This window comes from Cinclus cinclus, chromosome Z (genome assembly GCF_963662255.1).
Source record: "Cinclus cinclus chromosome Z, bCinCin1.1, whole genome shotgun sequence".
NCBI lineage: Eukaryota > Metazoa > Chordata > Aves > Passeriformes > Cinclidae > Cinclus > Cinclus cinclus.
Genome location: NC_085084.1, coordinates 72,425,456 through 72,448,387, shown reverse-complemented (window position 1 = coordinate 72,448,387; position 22,932 = coordinate 72,425,456).

Here is a 22,932-nt window from a genome sequence, read left to right as displayed (position 1 = left end):
AGCAACATCCTCTGTTCTTGAATTTGATTTTTATTTTTACCTTTATTGAATTAACATCTTTAGTTGCCATGTCTGTTATTTGCTACCATTCCTATCTATGCTGTATTTGTTAAATTGAAGGAGTAGAGAAGGTCCAGCAGTTGTGATCCCATCAGCCCTGTTCTAAATGCCTGGAGGCTTCTAAACTAAGCCTCAGAATACAACAGGTTGTTCTTGGGTTTCCTTCTAACCTCCTGACTGCCTGCTCTTTATTTTCTATCTCCACTTGTTGTTCATCATGAGTTCCAGCATTCCTTCACCTCTTCAGTCTTTGTGTAACTTACCTGGCCTTTCCTGAATTTCAAGACACACTTCATTTTTACATTACACTTCCCCTTTCTTCTTCTCTTTAATATGTTATTAGTGTTCTAACTGAAGATGCTCTACAAAAAAAGAAGAAAAAATTTCTCAGGGTACAAGGGAAAAGTCTGGTTTTCCTTGCTTTTCTTAATCCAAAGTCTTCATCAGATTAGTTGTGGGTATGTAAGGAGTATTTTGACCCATGTTATTATCAAAACACTTTTCAGAATTTTTCAAGTCAGATAGTTACATGCATGGCAGAACAAGAAATTGTTTCATTATGGATTTGTAGCAGTAAAAGCCAGGAATTTCTTTTGTCAACTATAAATTAAACTTAACAAATATTTCATAGCTTTCCTACCAGGAAGGTCAAGACTGACAATAGTGTGCCCTTATGAGAATCACAATCTTAAAAGATAAAAAATCTCATATATTTTTTTCTTCTGCTCTTATTGAGAAACCAACAGAAGAAAAAGGCAAAGACAAGATTTTAAGGGATTTTCTCTCTATTGAAAGGAAATGAAAGCTAATAACTTCCCTATTGTTGCTTAATACAGCATGGCAAACTATAATAAGAATAACAATGAAGAATTACTTGGAAATTATGAAGAAATAAGAGAAAAATCCAGAACTAAGATTTTTTTTTCCCACGGAAACCCTAATTTTCTTTTGGTGTGGATGCAGACTTATTGAATGTATTACAATATTACAATTCTTTAAAATTTTGTTGAGTATTAATCAAGCACAAAGATTAACAATTGTCAAAATTACCATCTCCAGGAATGTGTGGATATGTCACCTGATGATAGACTTTTATTTATTCTATTAAGAATACCTTGTCTCATAAATCTAAATGCTGTGCTAGTCATCTTAGTCATCAGGAATTAGGGGCATTTTTATTTTAACATCTTGAAGTGTTACTTAGGCATTTGAATTGGCACCTTTATCCATTTTTCCAGAAAAACAGGATTGAAGAAGACAGTTTCTTCTGTACACAAAAACATTTTGCTCCTTTTTCTTTGCCCAAAGAAGCAGGGAGGAGCCTTACATTCCTGTTTTTGGCAATGGTGAATATGTGTTCTGGTGTAACAAGACTGCAAGGCCAGCTAAGAAATCCTATTGTAACTGTGCTTATGTGAACTGAGATTTTTCAGTGCCTTACAGTTTCTCAAATACCCATGTGTTTTCAGAGAAACAAGCGAATCTCTCTAGAAAAACATCTAGTAATTTTCTTAGCAGTCTTTTTACAGTTCCAATGATTTTTCACATAAGAGCTGCCCATCTTTTCAGCAAGGACAAAACATATCCTTTCTTGTCTCCTTCAATGTTTCATGAGAGAAATTTTGCAAAATACTTATCGTAGATATGGGAAATTTCGGTCCCCAGGGGTGAAGTTTTGCTAGTGCACAAGGAGCTAAAATACAATATTTTTCAAAGAAAGGAAGTCTCAGCCATAACCTCATAAGAGATTAGCAAAAACAACTTCCTGAAGCTCTCCTTGAGCCAGTAAGTGATCGAGATGTTAGACAGACAAAATCACCATAAACAACGTGTAATAGACAGTACTTTTTCCTTCCTTTGCCTTAGTGGAAGAGTATTTCCTGTCTCATGTTCAATTTTTGAACCTTTTCCTTTTCTCATCTTGGTTAGCCCTGGACAGGTGTGTGAAACCATCAAAACCATCAGTACTCAGGCATCTTCAGATACTTCAGGGCACAACAGTGCTCTTCCCAGCCAGGCATTACCACGGCCATGCCAGACATGTCTAAACTCTACATACCAGCTCCCTGCTGAATTCTGAATTAGGTTTAAAGTCTGTGTGTTCTCATTCAAAGCCTTCCCAAGCCTGAGACAAAGAAGTTTAGGAATGAAAACCATATCCACCTATGCACCTGTTGCACAAAGAAAGAGGCAAGGGCTTACCTGACAGTTTAGGGGTTCCTATGATTCCTGATTCTTCTATATGCATTCCAGCTCCCACTCTGATTCCATGAAGTATTATTCTGACCTTGTGTTTTCTGCTGTAAACACATAGCAACATGCATGATAAACAAACAAATAAACAAATGAAAACCACTTTGCCAGTACCAGATCCTCCCCTCCTTCTTCCCCTGGGGAAAGAGAAGAAAACAAACAATATGTGACAGATGTTAGTCATGTTGCTTAGTGCATGAGTAAAAACACTCAGATGACATGGAAATGGCCATGATTGAAAAGAAAAAAAAAATCACAGAATACTTGAGCTAGCAGGAGGTCTCAGGATATCTTTTGAATATATTGGAATCCTCTTAAAAATCTCCTTAAATGCTGAATTTTATCATGTTAAAAGAAGTCTGAGATACCCACAAGAAAAAAGAAAGTTGGGGGAAATGAACATTACTATAGTAAGTTCATCATAAATAAACTAAAAGAAGGAAAAACTAACACTTTAAAGAAAAATACTACTTAAAGGAAGCACAGTAATTTGAATGCCAGGAAACATAAATCCTAGGTTGAGGGTGACAATGGGTCAGATATGTTAGGGACAATTATCAGGGGCTGCTGTGAACTTTGCTTATCTAAGACTTCAAAAAAACTGTATTTCTAAACAGCTTTTTGAAAGACTTGATTAGTGCTCTGATTCATCTGTGGAAATGCCTTGAAGAGACTGGTGAAATTACATCCTCAAAATGTCAGCTCAGCCTTAATGAATAAACAGTTGGGAGTCCTTGTTTGCAAGTTGCAGAGGAGGTGTTTTGAGGCAAGCCAAAACTAGTGATTGGATTTTCTCTGAGACCTCATGGTAAGTTAAGATGGCTCACCTGCTGTTGTGTGAAGGGTTAGGAAGTAATGAATTTTTTCATGCTGTACTCAACCCAAACCATAGCCAGAGTCTCAGGCTCTCAGAAGAGCTGTAGTATCCATACTTAGACTACTTAGAACCAACCAGTGACTACCAGGGATGGTATGAAAGGGGCCTGGGTAAAGACAATGCTGTAATGAGTTAAATCCTTGGTCCTCAAGAGCACTGAAACAGGTAGGAACTGATTTGGAAAAACTGATGAACTCAGGATTTGGCAGCTACCTGAAGCCATGTAAATCTGACTGTCTTCCAGTATCACCTATGTTAGTGATTAAACTGGTGGAACATGTAGTCTGTGCTTAAAGTGTTGCTTCTTGGGATTATTGTTCTGATGGCAAATAAGGCAGAGAGCTATGTCTATCCTGAGAACTGGTTTAACTAACTTTTTTGCCAGTGTAAACCATCTGTGCTGGAAATGGTGCAGGAGAAATAGCATACTCTGTCTTCCATAAAAGTCAGGACAGCAAACCAACGTCAGTGATGGCTTGGTGTTATTTATTGAATACTTTTGTTGTTTTGTTTGTTTTCCTAATTACTCTAATTGGAAGCACTCTGTTTTGAGAGGTTTATGGTCAATTAATCACTTGCTGCTGTAGACACCAAAATAATCTGGTCATGCATAAGAGAGAGATGTGTCAGTGTTATTTAAGGCTGGTTGATTTAATGCACTGCTATGATTATATAAAATCATAGAACAGTTTGGGTTGCAAGGGATATTGTAATGGTCATCTGGTCTGACAACCCTACAATCAGCTAGGACAGCTGTAACAACCAGGTTGCTTAACTGCCCACAATGATCTTGGATGTTACCAATGATGGGGCATTCACAGCTTCTGTGGGAAACCTATTCCAGCTCCTCATAAACCCTTAAGTGAAGAATTTATTCCTGATGTCTGATCTAAAAGGAGGATCATGTTGGTAGGTGATGGAGCTGGGCTGCTGTGTTTAACTCAGCTTGGGATGTGACATGATGCCTTGCAGGTCAGGAAAGGGATCCTACATCAATTTTTGTATTCAGTTTGGACAAGAGGACATGGTATGACAAACCAGAAAGACTGTATTGGTTTGTCCTTACAGGTTTCTGGTCAGGAAGAGAAGAGCAGATGGTGTGCCAGGTCAGGGTGTGAGGCTGAGGTTGCAGGTAGTACTCTGCGACTCTGCTGCTGTGGTACAGCTGCACCAAAAAGGAAGGTGAGCTGTGGTCAACACAGGAATGCCTGGTCTGTGACCGGCTCCTGAGTGAGATTTCAACCCTGTTTCTTGCCATTGCTGAATGGGTAACTTAGGAAAGATTTTGGCATGGAGTGTGACTGTAGTGTCTGCTCTGCCTCGGGTTTGTGGTGACTGGGTGGTAGTCTGTCTGTGACTCCATGTCAGAGAAGGCAGGAGCTGGGCAGCCCCCAAAGTCTGTTTTTCATAGTAAGAAGGCAGGGGGTATTAGAAATATCTTCCATGCCATGGAGCCCATCTGCAGGAAGAGGATTGTGTCTCCCAAGAGGCTGACAGTGCTGCAGGGCAAGTGACTACTTCTGAGAAATGTCATCTGCTTTTCAGATCTGAAACATTGGCTGCTGGTTAATGGTCTCTGTAGTAACCATATGGACGTTTAAATTTTAAAAAGGTGGGAAAGTTACTAACATATCTAAAGTACACTAATGGGAATGAGATTTTTATCTGTTGTATTTTACACAAAGTCTCTATATTGACATATTCTTTCAATGTGGGAATTTCACAGCTGTAAATGTAGATTAATTGCCCTCCTATTTTGATAACTCCAAGTTTTATGTAGTCTTAATGTCTATGGTTTCAAAATTGATTTATTTTCTGAGAGCCCTGACCCTTTGTATCCAAAAGGACACATTCCAGCTTTTTAAGAGGCACCAAACTTTTCATTCCAGCAGAAGTTTCTCCCTTCTCTTGAGAAAATGCGAATTAACTTCTTAGGCTGGGCATATTCTGGGGTGGCTAGGAGTGCAGGCTGACCTCCAAATCTTGCAAATGGATTGCATAGCTTCAATATTTTAGGCTTTCAGCTGCTGTGTTCAATGCAGAGATATCAGGTGGTCTCTGGGTCAGCACTTCTGTTTTTCAATGAGTATGGTTTTCACAGCAAATGATAAAAATCTGGTTAGTCAAAAAATCTCAAGAACTCTTGTGAAGACCCATGCAAAGCATTAACCCTATACTACCATGTGCTTTAAAAACAGCAAATTAAAAAAAAATTTGAAGTGCTTCATTTTAATATCACAGCATCTATGCTAAAAAACTGCGCAATGTGACTAAAATTCAAATTCCTAAAGCATAGATTCCAATTCGATTTTATAGCTACCTAGTGTGAGCACACATGCACATGGCTGTCTGTTTCCTTGTTGGTTCAGAGTATGCCAAATACTGAAATGTTTAGTTAAATTCTAATGTTCCAATAATTGTTCTTTACTTCTTGATGCTGAACCCTGTGGTTAGAAGTTGCAACATCATAACAGGCAGTAATTTGTTTCCCTTAATTCCTTGGGAATGGATTTCCATGCTAGAAGGGGAAAATAGTTATTGAAGAGGTATATCCATGAAGGAAAGAGAAGAAGGAAAATACATGAATTATGCCTGAAATAGTTAACTAATTGCCTGTAATGCTATATTTTGGCACAAATATATTTCTTTGGAAATCAGCTTTATTGTTATGCCTCTAAGACTGGAAAGAGGGTTCTAAGCTTTCCATCCCTTGAACTGTCTGTAAGAATCCTCTCTGTGTTTTTCCATCTCACTGTGAATGCATGTGTGCCAGGAATTTAGACAGATAAAACTACTGGGCTAGAAACCTGTGGATTTTCATATAGTGGTAGGTAGATAGGAAAGGGAATGACTCAGTCTGGTGCCTGAGTGGTGCCTTTCCATTCAGCTCTATATGCATTCTGTCTGGTCTTCATGGTTTTGTCCCTGTTTCTTCCTTACTATGGCTTTGGTAAACAGCATTGAAGCTGAGTGATGGTGACATAATGCATGACATCAGAGAGTCATGTGCTGTTGTAAATACTGGGTTTGGTGCAAGAGGGTTAATGTTGGCCAGAAGAGAACTGGGCAATACCCAAAAAAACCCAATCTCAAACAAAATTCTTTTTTTTCCAAAGTAGACTGCTTACAAATATTATCAAAACCAGCAAGCTCCTTTTCTCTCTAATACAAGAAAGGAAGGAAATTCTGATCTCCTGATATCTGGACAAACTTGTTCACGTCACTCGCTGCAGCTTAGTTTCTTCAGCATTTCCAGCTGAGTTCATTGGCGGAACACAAAAGGTGATCTCTTGTGAGGTGATCCCTCACATGAGCAGTGAACAACCCATGAGTAGCAAATGTCTATAAAAAACACCATTATCAACAATTAGGTCTTTCTGTGTCACAGACTTTTTCTCCTGCGCTCATTTGGAGAAAGACAAGAAAGCACAGAACATGGAGAGCCTTTTAACCATGATCCCATGAGGCTGAGGCTGCAAAAGTTTAGAAAGTATTGTTTTTTACCTTTCTGTTACCTCTACTGTGAACTTCCAAAAAACATAAATCCCTCCCTCCTCACAGTTTGGCACATCTGGCAGGACCTACTTGGGGAGACAGGTGGAGAGACTGGGGAGTTGGTTTTCAAGGTAATGGTGCTCTGCAGAAAGCCTTGTCTGGTTCTCTTTGTTGCTGATGTAGTGTTCTGTCCAGTAATATGCAAGAGAAAGGGAGAATTTCAGCACAGGGCACCCTTACTAATCAAATTGTAATCCATATTATTCTCTTGCATTTTTAGAAAATCACAAACCTTTCTAACAAAATTGTGGCTGCTTCCAGCAGCTTAGGCTAGAAAGAAATAATTCAGGTGAGGCAGTTTTAGCATTTCACCCAAAGTCATACTTGAGATGATGGTTGCTTTCAAAATTTTCTCAAATTTAAAACTTTCTGCTAAATTCAGTGCTTTACATGGCCCTTTGGAGGATAGGTTAAAAAAGACAATTAATAATCTTAATGGTAACAAAGTACTTTATTTAGATCCCTTAACGAGTTTATTGACTTCTACATTAAAATACTATTAAAAGAGAGCACAATTACCAGAAAACAACAAATATTCAAGCTCTTCCAGCTTCTGAAATAGATTTTGTGGGAAAAAAAAAAATCCAGTGATTCTAAAGGCAGCTATTGCTCTTTGCTTGTAACCTGGATGGTTACTTAATGGTCAGCTCTGCAGACCTGAGTCAGTAGAATATGTTTGGAAGGGTTCCTGAAAGATCTTGCCACATTGCATGCCTTCAAAGGGCAGTGAGAGATGATGCAATGTCTTCAACAGATCACACAGCAGCAAGGTGATTAAATCAGCATGGCAAGTTTCACAGCAGTCTGAGCTGGTAGCAGTGCATCTTGTATTGCTAGAATCCAGTGACGATAAACTATTTAAGTCATGCCACTAATGTATTACAGACTGGAGTTCACAAGAACTGTCGTTTCTCTCAGGCCCATTTTCTCTTTAGATCAAAATTTAGGTTGTACTTAATGAATGAACTACAAAGTGCGCTGCAAACTGCCAAATAAGTAATGGACTGTGCAATTCTGAGGGCTGGCCCTGAAGATAACACATATCATTATGGTGGGATTTTAATCAGGGGACTGATAGCAAGATCTTTTTGATACAAGTTTGCTAGTATGTATTCACTAGTTTCTATTGATGCACAAAATAATGGAACGGGCATCCATACAATCAGTTCAAACTAAAAAAAAAAAAAATTACTGGGGGAGTTATGGGGGTTCTTTTGTTTGTTTTTTGTTTGGGGGTTTTGATTTGATTTTTTTGTTGTTGTTGTTTGGGGTTTTTTGGGGTTTTTTGGTGTTTTTTTTAATACAGCACTTTCTTAAGGATATTAATAAACAACATACTTCAACTGTCAGCAGATAAAGAATTTTCCTGCTGAGTTACATGGCCCTGTCATGGGTAATTCACATGGTAGTTCAGAGAGGAATAGCTTATGTAGTTAATAATCAGATGAGTGCAATCTAACTGGGAATGGGGTAGGGTGGAAGCAACAAATTACCTGTTTCCAGGGTAATTTAAGTGTCTGTAATCAAGCATTTGGGCAGTAACTCTCTACTCTGTCCACCACTAGTTTTAGCAGTAAGTTTGATATGGTTATTTGTGGTTTGTAAAAGCAGAAGTCAAAATGGTTGACTGTCATGTGGTCTGACCTCCTGTGAAAACTCTACGGACAACAATATTCCTCAGTGTCTGTTTAAGTAAAGCTTTTTTAAATTAAAAAAAATAAATGCACTCATGACTTTGCTTTGATAGATTTAAGCTTTAAAACAATAATAATAAAAACACCTTGTTGTTAATTGTTTTAAGCAGAAACACTTTATCTTCTCCTTGTTAGGACACAAAGACAGCAGGAAGTCTCTCAGGAAAGCTTGGGAAAGCTGGCTTGGCAATACACCCTGATGTTCAAGTAACAACGGGATTTGCTGGGCTAGTAGGGTGGGGAGCAATAAGAAAGAACAAAAATATTTCTTATGGGGAAACTGGTGTCTCAATGACTGAATACCCCCATGCTTGTCTGGATTGTGCTGAGTTCAGTCCTCATGTGCTACATGTCTGTAGCTGTTTCCCTTTCAAATAACTCTTGTGTGAAACATCAAATTTTTGTTTTATAAAGGTAAATTTTATTCTTTTAAACATTTTTAGGTCCTGCTGTTCTCCTTGGATGTCTGTGAGATAATGAAAAGTAAATAAATTTAAAAATATCCTAGTCCTAAGTCAATAGTATTGAAAGAAACATTCGGAGACCCCTCACTAGTATTTCCAACTCTTGGTGTGTTTCTGTTTTCATTGTACCCTATTACATTTCTACAGAGCATATTTGCCTTTGGCTGCTACTAAAGTTGAAGCACCTTCATAACTTTTTCTTCTTCTTCCCATATATTGTATCATCAAAGTTCATAGGAAGATATTTTTTTTTCTCACTGTGTCCAGATTGATATATGTTCCTACTTTGTGCTTAAGTTCTACTTCAACAGAAGTGGGAAGCTTCAACAGGCTCTCTTCTGTGTGCCAGTCTCAATGATTTTGTACTGAACGTATTCACCTTGAATCTGAGCTGAGACAATCATCCCTTTTACTCTGTAGAAACAGGATTGATAGAGATCACAGTTCCCCCTTTTGGGCTTTTTTTTCTGAAGTTGGAGAATAATTTTTGAAGGCCTGACTGGGAGTTTTTTCTTGATATTTATGCTTTCCAAAAATGTAACTAACTTTTTGTCATTAGTCTCCTCCTACACTTCACATAACAGGGCTGAAGTTTGTTAGGTTGAAGTGAGAAGCTTCCTCTAAAGGAAATGTTACCTTTAGAGGTAACATTGGGCAAGATTTAACCCTTATGTTGCTGAGGACTGAGGTGCTTTCCATCAAATCATAAACTGAGAAATCACCAGAAAAATAGTCATTGGATGGATGATTGGATGTGTTAATCAGTTCCTCCACTCAGTGTGTGGCTGAAAGAGCTCACATGAGCCGATGATGGGAGCTCATCACGTGGACAGACCCACTAAAGGCCTGTTGGTGAAGTTACGGACGAGGACAAAGAACCTGGCCAGTACTATCACCCTGTGAACTAAATCTTTACCTTCTGGTGTCCATGGAAGAACTTTTTCCACTTGCTGTATGGAGCCCTAACACCAATCTCCTAAAACCTTTTTGCCATAACCAGTTTTGTGACGAGTAGGATGAGAAACAGGCTTGGAGAAAAACCAGCCTTCCACTGACAGAATTTCCAGTTTATCTTCTGTAGAATGACTTTTTAGTTAAAAATGCTCTGTATGAATAAACATGCACAAACTGCTTTCAATTCCTCGCCCTTTTTGAACTCCCATGGGTTTGTGTAATTGACCTTTCCATCTTTGTAGTCATTTAGTCGCATCATGTGGTAATCATCAGCAACATCTGCACCTTCATCATATCAGCCATCACACTGCTGACAGGGCTTTCATTGTGGAATAAAAACATGTTTCTTCCTAGGCATATCAGCATGAAAATAATTTACTTTCCTATGACTTTGTCAAACATTCTTATTCAGCCTTTATTTTTTCTGACATCTTTAAACAGTAATGACTCTAATTGACTCCAAAGGCTTGACACCAGACAAAACAAACCACAGTATATTTCTTCTTTGGCAGTGTGTGGGAAGGCAGCACTTTGATCCCTGTTCTAGCAGTGTAAATAATGCTGGTTCTTGTTTACAGTGAATGGTGTTTGTCCTGGTATGCTCATGAGCAGAACCTGTCAGTGGGGACAGAAATGTCAAGGAAGTGGCTTTTGACAAGAGGTGTGCCTGACACCTCTTGTGAAATGCCATGCGGAGTGCAAGGCTTGGGTTTATCTAAAGCTGAGTTAGGTGAAAGATTTGCTCAAATCTGTGTCCACTTGTTAATGGGTGGCTGGCACTGCGCATGTCAAAGCTGCAGTTATGTTTTGGTTGCTGGATGGCAGTGGCAGCCTTTGCTGCAGGAGCAGAGGTCAGGGCAGCACACAGCAAGGTTTTATTTCTTCAGGCTCTGCAGGAGCGGACCCTCAAGAAACCTTCTAGAAATAAGCATCTGAGGTGTGATTAACAAAACTGCTAAGGTGAGATCTGTGCTTGGGAAATGGTAGTGACACAATTGTGAGTCTAGGCTTCTCCTTTAGGGCAGCAAATGTTGAAGAGGAGCAAAAGATCACTCAGATCTGTAGACCTAGTGGTTATTTTATTGTACTCTAATCAGTAAATTAAGGTATACAAAATATTTAATAAGTACAGATTTTTTAGCAGTCAATATTCTACTATTTACTGTATTTTAAATTTGGGATTAAAATACTATTATGCATGCTTGCTCTACACATTTTAAATGCAATATACATGCACAAAAATGTCACTGAAAAACCCATTGATATCTGGTGTCACATAAGAGATCTCAGCCTTGGGACATAAACAGAAGTGGTGTCCCTGCTCATGCAGCCATGTCAACAGGGCCTCATGGTGCAGGCATTTATGGATAAAGTGCTTGATTTGTAGTAATTTTGATTTGGTTTCCAATCTCCAAAACTTTTTTTTTTTGTTAGTGCAATGTTGTTTGATGATAATTGATGACAATCTCACACAGTAGGATTGATTTTGATCTAGCCTACTTGCTGAGCATCAGCTTGGACCAAAGCAGAGTTAGTTCAAACAGGAATGCACCCATTACAGCTAATGAAGAAGATAGTGGAGATATTGAAGCCAATTCACCTTTCTCATGCTACTTTTGCAACTTCTTGCTGGTCCTTACAGTTCAAGAATAGTCTTCGGACGTGGCAAAAAGCTCACAACAAACAAATGCACTTTATATTACACATGTGAGTACATTGCAGGGCTTCACAAGACAGGAGGTTTTGAAAGCAAAAGTCAGTCTTAGTCACATTAACATAGCTTCCTTGCCTGAAGTCATAGATACAGATTTCTCCTGGCCATAAATTGTTGGAAAATGGAAAGATATATAAAGGAGAGGAGTACTTCCCCTTGTTATTTTCTCTTTTTTCCTTGAAGTACTTACTCTTACCTGCTCTTTCACCAGATGAAAGGAAAGAGCTCTGGCATCTTTCATGGTCTCATAATGTGGAAGTTCCCAAGCCTAGTTATCCATAGACAAGTAACTGGTGATGATGAACCAGGAAAGTGGTAAACAGTGGAGAAAGAAAAGTGTTCCCTTGAGCTAAGAGAGATTTTTACTTGTGCCTTCTGTAGCTGAAAGCTCTGACCACTGGATCGCCTGTCCTGCAGTGCTCCTCTATGCATTTTCGATTTCCTGAAGTAAATCCTCTTCACTGACAGATTAAATGATCTGTGCCTTGGACCAGAAGAAGGTTTTAGGATATTGCCTTTTCTGATTCCTCATTCCCACGGGGATCTGGTAGGAATTTTGTTCCTAGATTCATTTGAGGATCTGGACTAATGACAGTGATAGATGCTTGGTTCTGTTCAGCCTTACCACTGCCCAAAATCCTGGTTCAGTATTTGCTGATCCCTTCAAGAAACTTTTTTTGTTGAGCTTGTGAGCTCCCAGTGAGGTTCTGCGTTCGTAGATATACTGGTACACAATAGCAGGGAGATAATATTTCTTGGTTCCTAATCCTGGAACTTTACTGTGTACCAGATTTTTGTTCCTTTAGTTTCTTCATGATTCTCAGCCATATTTTTTTCCTCAGTGGTATATATAACTATTAAATATGTTAAGGATATTGTATTTTATCGTTCTAGTAATGGCACTCCTTCTTGTTTTAGAGAGCATTGCAAAGAAAGGGCAAAAGGAGGTGTACAGAAAAAATAGAGAACTTGCTTTTAGCCCCCTCCTGTGTAAAAAGTGCAGAAGAAGTAAACCAGTAACAAGTATCGAAGAAAAGCTTTTAAATATGTAGCTACAGGGAGTGTTAAACACTTGTTTAATTGTTTCACTTAAAGGTAGCTGATGAAGTATTACTTTTGTATATTGTTCAGGATGCTTTTCCCCACCTTTTAGGCATATAGTTTAAAAAACATTTATGTTTTTTCTCATGCCCTATTACACATCCAGTTGCTGGAAATGTTATTGTTTTTCCTCATACCAGAGATTAGTAATGTAGTCTGAGAGATCAGAGGGATCAGATGAGCACATTAAATAAAAATCTTTTTCTCATTCTGATACCCTGCTAAGTAGAAAATAGATGAGTGAAAGCATCAGGGAAATTAAAAAGCACTTAAAAGCACATTTCTCTTAACTAGGAGAGCTTCCTCAGATTCCTTGGAGATATTGGCTGCTCTCTCTGGCTCTGATTCAGAAAAGCATTCCTGCTCAAATGCTTAAGGACACACTTATCTCCTCTTGAATCTGATGGCGCTGGAGTCTGGGGAGGTCTTTGTCTGCACTTGCAATGGAGGGTACAGCATGGGACTACACGAAAATGTTCTGTCTGCTAGGTCTCTGCACATTTGGTTGAACATGGGAAAAAAGCTTTGTGCAAGTAGACCCACAGAGCTCTTATTGCCCACACCACTTATCTTTCACTGTAACATGCCTTAGGTGCGTTACTAACATGCATTCTCAAGTGAAGATGCAAAGCTGGAATGATTCAGCTTTGATCAGAATGATTAAAAGATTTATCTGAAGGATAACCTTTGTTTGGAATATTGTTTCCTTAATCAAACAGCCTGCTGATTTTTGATGCCAATTAAAGAAATTCCAGAGGAGGTACAATAACAGCGATTTCCCTTCCAGAATGTTTGGACTTTGTAAACCTCCTCAGCCACATCCAGGTTCACACCAGGTTCAAGTGTCATCAGTGTAGTTTGCATGTGGTCAGCAGGAGGACATTGCTCATCATTTGTCCCTTCCAGAGTAATGCTCTCCCTGACAATTTTAAATCAACATTCACCACAGTCCACTTCATAAGGAAGACAGTCACACAAATAGTGCTGTGCAGATCATCGATTTCTTTGGTGTGTCTGTTGAGCTAAAATGTCAACAGGAAAGTTTGCAAGTTTCTTTTACTGTTTCTGCTACAGTCCTGATATTAGCCAGGACACTCGTAGAGCTAAACAAACAGGTTTGGGCGGAACAGGCTATAACATATTGTTTGGATGTCAGTAGCTGTCAGTATTTGCTGAAGGAATAGGTGGGATTCATAAAACTGCTCCTGTGGGTTTTGTACTCCCAAGCCACATCTCAAAAAAGCTTCAGCCTGCCTCTAGAGATATCTAAGTATTTGTTTTAAATTTTTAGATTTCCTTTAATGTAGTGACACACACTATAATACAATTCTCTAGAAAAGAAAAATATTTCTAAAATGAAATCAGTGTTTAAATTTTAAGTCGTTTCTGTGCTTTTATTTTATCACTTTCTTGAAACCTCCTGCTTAATAATGTAAACCCTTCAGTCTCATCTGTGTGAATTGAGTAAATAGAATGTTTATTTCCTATCCTCTAGGAGGTCATTTTGGCATAATGGAGCATTTCACACAGCCTGCTTTCCACTTTTCTTAATTTAGCTGAACTTGCTGACTATACATGAACTGTTGACAGGATTTAAGTGGGAAATCTTTAATTGTCTGCTGGAAACTCACAGTGTTAGAATCAAACACAAGATAAAAACTTCTAAAATCCTATGTTAAAAATGAGGGTGTTCTAGATGCTTCTATAAATAATAGTTTTGTTCAGCTTGTATTTCTCAGCAAGTCTTATACTGTCTCTCATACTTCAGATAGATATGTTGTTTCATTAATTGATTAATGGTGTCCTATTCAAACCTCAGTTGCTATTGCCAGTTCCAAGGCAAACCAATACTACATTTGGGTAGATAAGGTAGCATTTAATTTTCTGTATTGAGGGAGAAGAATAAAAACAAAATGATTGCGAGATAAAGCAGATGTCAGTTTCTAAAAAACACCAGCAAAGAAGCAGTAAAAATTCTAATGAAAATAAAAGCTAAAGCAGTAAACTCCAGCAACTACACTGATTTTTTTTTTTTAAGAAGTCAGCAATTCTGTCCCTGTGGTTCCAGTGTAGGGAGTATGACCAACATTGGAACAGAAGTTGGAATATTTGTAGGAATAATTTTGGATTTTCTTTACCTCCACTTCTAGAAGTTATTAGTAGGAAAACTTGTCTGTCAAAGGATTAACAAGGATAATTTGTGAAATTATTATAAACTCATAAACCTTGAAAATGAAAAATTGCTAAAAGGGAAAGTTGCGAAGAGAATTGACTTTGTCATTTTATACAATATAATTCCCTTAAAAATTCTAAGAACTATATTTTCAGGTGGTCTATTGTCTCCATCATGATCCTTCTGTTGTCATCAAGATACTTCTGAAACAGATCAAGCACACAGTCACCTGGTAAAAGATGTGAATGGCACAGGTTCTCCTTCTCCCAAATACAGTTTACCAGGCATGAACTGCCTGTTCAAAACTATACAATAAACTGTGCTCAAGAACCGTGAGAGCAAACATCATTATTAACTAGAGAGCAAACAATGGAGGGAATGTGGTGCTCTTTGCTAGTCTGCTGTGTTCAGAAATTAAATTATTTTAATCAAGACAGAAAGGTCTACCCAGTGAGATGTTCTGCAACTGGTGGAAAAAAAAAGAAGAAAAATATATTAATTTACTACATGACTGAGGGTATAATTTTTTTTTAAAATATGTTTAAATTTTTATTTGTGGAATACTGAAGTACAGCCACTTCAAGGTTTTTCTCTCTCCTAGTAAGAAAAAAAAAAAGATTTTTAAAAAGAAAAAAAAAAAAGCAAAAAAAAAAAATTGTAAAACAAAGGTACTTCTGTGGGGAATAAAATTGTATAAGAGGAACTGATAAAAGCTGCCCAGAAAACTCTCTGGGTTTTTACTCTTAGTTTCTAAATTTTCAGTAATTCTTAAAACAGCATGGAATTTCCAAAGGAGAAGAAAAAAAATTAGTGTTGCATCAAACTCTTTTACAGGCTAACCAACCAGCCAGGATAATTAGACTGTCCAAGATAATAAGTAGAGTAATGGAGTCTTAGAAAAGAAAAAAGAATTATGTCATTCCATCAATCACTGCAGGAATGTACAGAAAAGATAATGCCAAAAAAGTATCATTTTTTCTGCTATAGTGGAGGCCTTGATCAATAACAAAGTTGTGACACTGAACATCTGATACAGTAGTCTGCAACATCTACTTATGTTTTTTGTTTAGTAGTTTCTTACTGCAGGTAGATTAAGAATTGTGATTTAATTGATCTTAAAATTTAACTATGACTCTCAGTGAGGAGTCACAATTTCATTTTGCATTTTAACCCTGTGGTATAATAATAACCTATTGAGGAAAAAAATATATTTCTACTGTTGCTACTGACAAAAGTGGCTGATGACATCAAGATTGAGGTGTGGGGAGAAGCAGATGGATGGTGGATGGTGTTGTAGGCTGATATATAACTGACTTCAAAAATACTGAAAAGTTACTCAAGCTAGTAAGGAAAATGACTTCTGGTAAAAGCAAGGGGGGGGAAAAAAAACAAAAAGAAGAGAGAAGAAAATCCAAACTGTGGGTCTAACTTTGAACAGTATCTACCAAGCTAGAAACACCACAAATAATTTTATGTTACAAATAATTTCAGATATCTTTGGTATTTGCTTGGGCTTTTAAGGTTTCAGTGTTGCAATATCCTGTAAAGAGTTCTCTCTTAATTTACAGATGTCTGGCAGTCAGTGGGTTTTTCCCAGGCAGGACGAGATTACTTAGCCCTTCTCAGGGAGTACCCGAGGGAAAAAAATGTGAAACTTTTATTATACTTTTAAAACATTAATAATTATTGATCCCATAAAAATGTAAAAGAATAACTTATGTCAAACACACTTTCCACTGAAATAATTGTCGTACAATGAAGAGTTCAAGCATGGATTTACTTTAGCCAATGGATGTCACTGTTGTTCCATTGCATGTCAGATACAGTGAATTTCTGCCAGTACTGAAAAAGGCCAATATCTTCAGCAATATTTATGAAATAAAACAGAGGTGAACAGAAGTTGCAGGTAGGATATTCTGCTGGTAGGGATGAGGATATAATTTAAGATACGGCTTAGAAGAATCTACCTCATCAATCATAAAATTTATACCATTTCTTCAGGAAAGATTCTGTACTAATATCCAAGCATCGACTGCACGTAAAAGTTTACAGACAGATGTTGGAGAACAGGACAAGCAAGGGAGGAAAAAAGTCCGTGCATTACATCCCAGGAAAATGTGTATTTTCTCAGAAGTAAGAGAATGTTGACAGTCTTACACTACAGGTTCACAGGAAAGAAAATCACGATAACCCACCTGCTGATGAATTTAGCCCTACCAAACAAAGGTAATAGGGTGGTGAGGATAATGATGTTAGTACCTAATTGTAGAATAGAGAGGATCAGGTGCCATCAGGTCAAGCAGGTCAGTCCAAAGACAAAACTCAGAAGGAAACTGACTTTCTTTATTTTGCTTTCAAGGTTAGCACAGAGGGTTTTTTTGTGTTGTTTTTCCTTTTTTTATGTTAAAACCAACTAGGGAGAGAAACTTGAAAACAGACAAAAATTTTAGGAGGAAGAAGGGGAAAATATGGACTTATAGGAGCTGAGTGGAGGAAAAATCACAGCAAAGGCAAGTCACTCATTTTACCTCTTACTATCTAACATCTTCATCAATAAACTTCAATGGGCTAGAACTCCATCTTGGGCATAAGAGTATGAGTACATGCAGTCTCTGTCCATGCACACTGCACCAGAAAACCTCAGTATCCTTGTCTGTAGTGCCTGTCAGTACAAGAAGAAAACTTCTCCCTTTCCTCAGAGTGCTGGGACAATTCTGGCTGGCATAGGCCAAAACTGTGTCAAGAGCTCTGTTCACAATTACAGTCAATACATGTCAGGGCCTGACTCCTTAAGCCTGGCTAGGAGTAGGTTCTTTGGATAAAGGGATCCTTTAAGGCAAATGAGGTCAGCAGCCTATTAAAGAGTCATGCCAGGCCTGGCCCAGGATATACTTTGGTCATGTCCAAAGCAGGACTTGAACTCGTACTTGTACAAACTGCTGCGGACACACCTGGCTGTTCTGCCCTTGAAATGCAGAGGAAAACCACATGAAACTTAGGTGCCTGGTTAGTGCTGGAAATATCTTCTGAAACAAAATTCTGGAGGAACCCTGAAAAGAACTAGGTTAAGGACTGCACAGCACAGTGTTTCTTCAAAGGTGTCTGAAGAATATGCTGTTGTTTCCTAGATCCTGGCTGGACTCTGAATGGTATGCCACAAGGTGCCATCCCATACAGAGGGATGCTGCACCTTTTCTCAGAGAGGTGTGGGAAAACCTTCTTGGACCATCTCTCCCCTTCCTTTCTCTGCAATACCCTGGACGTTAGTTCTCCTTCAGCACTGTGATGGCCATGTTCATGGGGACTTTCTGTGTGAAGTGCTTGATGGGGCGATGGAAGCCATGTCCCCCTGAATTCAGGTTTCAGTGATGCACTGTTTGCCTACAGCAGCAGCCAGCAGGGTCTTACTCACCCTGTGGTCCCTGGAGTTATGGGCTGGGCAGTGATAGCACTCTCCTGGCTGTGTACATCCAGCACAGAGGAAAAACAGAGAGGTTGTGATGCTGTTCTGGGGTTCAGTGTGCCACAGAGAAAACCCAGAGAAGGTCTTTTTTAAATCTCATTATTATGAGTAAGTGTGATCTTCCTGTTGGGTATGACCCCTCCTTTCTGGCTTCTTTCTGGTTCCTCTTCTGGGCTGCATTGGAGAGACAGTATTTTTCCTGTCAGATAGTGTTTCAGATCTAATCATCACTGAGTTGTTGGTAATATTTGCTGTTTCCAGGCCCCAGTCTCTCAGGTTTAGGTTTGACAAAGATCATTGAAGATTAGTGTTTTGCTACTGTGCTTCGGGACATATAGATTATCCTCAAGGAGAGATTTGTGCATGCATACACATATATACACTTCAAGAAAATAGAAGTTTTAGAAATTAAATTGTGCTTGATTTATGGAAACAGCCCCCTTTGCTGAATGTGAGGTTGCAAGGAATGGGAAGAGTCACAGGGTTTTTCTTTTTCACTCATGCTGAACATGTGGGTTTTATTTCCCACCTGAGCACCTGAATTAGCACAGCACCCTTTTGTGCTGTCCTGTGGGAGGAAGCCAGCACTAAATCTGAGTGAGGGAAGCAATCAAATTACCACTGTGCCTTACCATTTTCCCCAGAAACCCATTGCCAAGTGCTGTTTTGACCAGAACTGCTGAGCTGAGGTAAGGTCTAATGGCTGAGCTGTGGCTTGAAGTGGTTATGTGCTATGCTGAAAAGTCATAAACAGCTCTTATGTAAATGGTTTATGAGGGAGTGGGGAACCTTTAGCCATATTAGAAGCAGATCTGAGCTGATAACTTCATACCACACTGTTCTCACAGATTATTTTGTTTCATAGAACAACAACAAAACAAGCCTTTCCCTCCCTTCCCCCAGCTGGGTGCAGGGGTGGTAGGTTCTGTTGGCCTCCAGGGACAAGAGAGATATGGGAGATAATCACATGAAGCTGAAGGCTTGGATTCAACAGGCTGAACAGGGAGGTCTGGTCAAAGACTTGGTGTCACAAAGCACATCAATGCAATCCCTGGTGTAGCATCTGCTTTTGATGTAGACACAATTCATTTTAGTGGCTAAAAGTGCCTCATGGTATTCAAGAGACTTAAATCAGTTACTAGTAGTTTCTAACACTTTTACTAGATTCTAACCGAGCAAAACCAGAAAGCCAAATAATGCAATTGCTTTCTTGTTTAGCTTGTGCTGTATGCAGTTTTATAAGGGAAAAGAATTCTGCTCTTCCCAACATATTCGGCAGGTTAAAAGACCAAGATAGAATTGAAGGCGGGTACAGCATAGAAACATGAAACTACCAGTCTTCCCAGGAAATATTTTATAAATTTTAATTTTTGCTTTTCAAACCTAATTTCTAACATGCCTTACTTGCATGAATTGCATTCCTTTGCTTACAATATGAGACTGAGTTTTCGTGGTGACATAGCTGTGGGAACTAAAATAACTTCTTAAAAGTTAATTTTAGAAAACGTGAATTGTTTATTTGTGAAAAGTCCTTTGGCAAAATGTTCAGGGAGGTAAGGAACTCAGTGACTTCCTATGCAGGAGTCACAGCTTGAGAAGTATTAAGGTAGGCTATTTTTATCTTGTAAGTTTGAAATTGACCTGTTATGGTTCTATACTTTTTTTCTGTAGTCTCAAAATGTTAGGATTTTGTTATGAGAGATGATACTATCACAACATTCTAAGTTTATTTCTTGGTACAGTGGTAAGAATTAATCAAAAACTCATCAAATGCAGTAGGTATCCCAGACTTCCTCCTGCCCCTCCTCCATCTTTTTGTTCAAAAGCACACATACATTTCATAACTGGTCCAGGAGGAAGAATGCTGTAAGAACTTGAATAGCAAAACATTCCTGTTCAAAATACTATTCCAACTAAAGCCTGCAAATGCTTCTGCTGAACACTGGCACATCCAACAAACTGAAAGCTGTATGGTTAGAAATCCTCTTGATGGATAAAGTTAAGCATGAGTCTCAGATAAGTGCTTCTAGCAGAGAAAACTCTGTATAATTAATTAAGCCTCTCAGTCATTTCAATGATCATTATTTTCAAGACGTTTATAGCCTCCTTGTTTTGTACATATCAGTATTTTACTTCTTTTCTCTATTCAATTTCTGGGGTATCCTTAATTTTCTTTTTTGATACAGTTTTCTTTGTCTTCTGCCAAATAATTTTTATTTTCTCTTCTTTTTCCTCCCTTCAGATTCCAGCAGAATTGCAGATGACAACTAATGCTGTTTATTGAACAGAAGGATTAGGATCTGAACTGATCACTTATAAATGGTATCTCCAGTCTAAAGTTCTAAATTAGAACTTTAGCTGATGTTGGCAACTTGGCCTAGCAAAGGAATCCAGATGATCCTGGGCTGCCTGCACACACAGATATCCTAAAAAATTCATCCAAAATTCCCAAGTACATCAGATTTTGATGTTTGTTGTTTGACTACAGCAGCCAAATACATCTGTAACCTCAATTTGTTTGACTCAGATTAATTTAGTCAACAATGTCTGGCATTCTAGAAAATGCTGTTTGTCATGGGTAAAAATGGCATTCTAAAAACAAAAAAAAGCTCTAAAGCATGGCAAGTTCTGAGACATGCTTTACTGATGTGAATATGGTCCATTGCAAAAGCTTGAAAACTTTCTAAAAAGGTATTGAAAATTTGGGCAGAAGACCTTATTCCAAATGTCTGGAACAATTTTTTTCTAAAAATACTGTTTCTAGATGAGCACATTCAGCATGTCAGACACAGTCCAGGCACGGAAATGCTTCTGCCTTCAAGTCAAACCGTAATTCATGATGCCTTAAGGCCCAGACCCAAAAGCCTAGAAGATATCTTGGCAACTTATTTTGAGTTCCCAGATACTGGCAGCAATGGTTTTATCCAGGGCTTTGCTGCCTCCCCACAGCAAAAGCCATTGCAATGTGAAGCAGGATGCGCTGGGGCTTAGAGCTGTGTGCTCATGGCATAGTAGTTCTTTCACACTGAGATCAGAGCTCTACCATCTAGCCCCCATTTGAACATCAATATATCCTATACATTTACATTGTGCCAATTGCTGTAGAAACTGAGAAGGCAATGAATGCAAATTGCTGGTGCAACTTACCAATGTTTTTTATCAAGTACGGAGTGACTTTTCAGTCCCCCACTCGCTTCTCTCCATATTTTGTTAGTGTAGCTCATTCTTTTTCCATGCCTTTCATCATGTCACGGTGTCTGCCAAATTCACTGTCAGTTGCCTCTTAGTGTTAGATTTTCTGTTGACCAGGCCAAATGCAGAGATGATCCTCTCTCAGGAGACCACTACTGCCTCTGACAGTTTTACTGTTCATGGTAAGCAGAGCTGCCATTGGCGGCTTCTTGTCCCAAGCAGAGAGCTGGAGAGGACACACAAAAAGGGCTTGGTTCAGCGCTCACACTTCCTGCTATGTAAAGAGCCCACAAGGTGAACTTTGTTCTGTTAATCCTCAGCATACGAAAAGGGCTTAACTCTTTAGGATCCATTTGTTGAGTAAGGAGCCACCTAAATGAGCTAGTGACAAAATGCTGAACTAGCTCGGTGCTTAGCTCCAGGGGAACTTATGTGTTGGAGGTACAGGAAATACCTTAACCACTTCACAGACAGCAACCCATTTCCTTCAAAGGACAGGGAGCTGGAATGTCTTCCTGGAGGTGGAAGCTGCCCTCTGTGTTTCTTACTGAGGAGCTCTGAGCACTGGCCTGCTGGATATTCTGGCATTTTGTTAGCTACTCTCACTGAAGCACTATCCTTTCTTTGCAGAGAACAGATGCCATTGTCCTGGGTGACTGAGTCCACCAGTCTACAGCCAAATACTTAGTGAAAGGGCTGGAAGAGTTATTGGGACTGAAATCTCCTGAAACCTCTCTGAGTTCTCTACATACAGCACTGGTAGAAAACCTTTGAGAGGATGAGGGAGATACTTCAATTTTTATGTAATGCAAGTGTTGAGGGTTAGTTCTTTCTTTTTTTTTTTCCCTCTGTGGAATTTTCCCCATTGTCATGCTAAGATACCTGTTGACTGGGCCCTGGTGACAAGGGGGAGGGGATGGGAGGGAAGAAGCAAGCCCCGCGAGATTCAAACATCCAGAAGAGGAAGCGGAAGGCTGGGCCTCGGCCCATTTCCCCCGCGGAGTTCGGACGAGAAGGACGATCGCTGCCTGTGTCCCGTCCCTGCGTCGGGAAACCACCATCGGACCCTGCCCTGCTGTCTTCTCTCTGTGAACTACCACCATCCAGCACTCTGCTGAGCACCAGGACCCACACCGTGAGCGGAGAGCTCTCTCTCCATCTCTCTCTCCCCCTGGGACAGCGCTGCCACCACCCCCAGCCCTCCTGCAGCTCTGCGGGACCTGCCCGCCCCCAGCACCGGGAACTGCAGCTCAGGGAAAAGGTGCCTGCAGCCAGAAAGGGACTGGGACTGAGTTACTGTTCTATTTGTGGGTAATTTCATAGCTGTTGTTGTTCTTATTTGTCTTGTTAAATATACTAGTAAAGAACTGTTATTCCTACCCCCATATCTTTGCCTGAGAGCTCTCTTAATTCCAGAATTATAATAATCGGA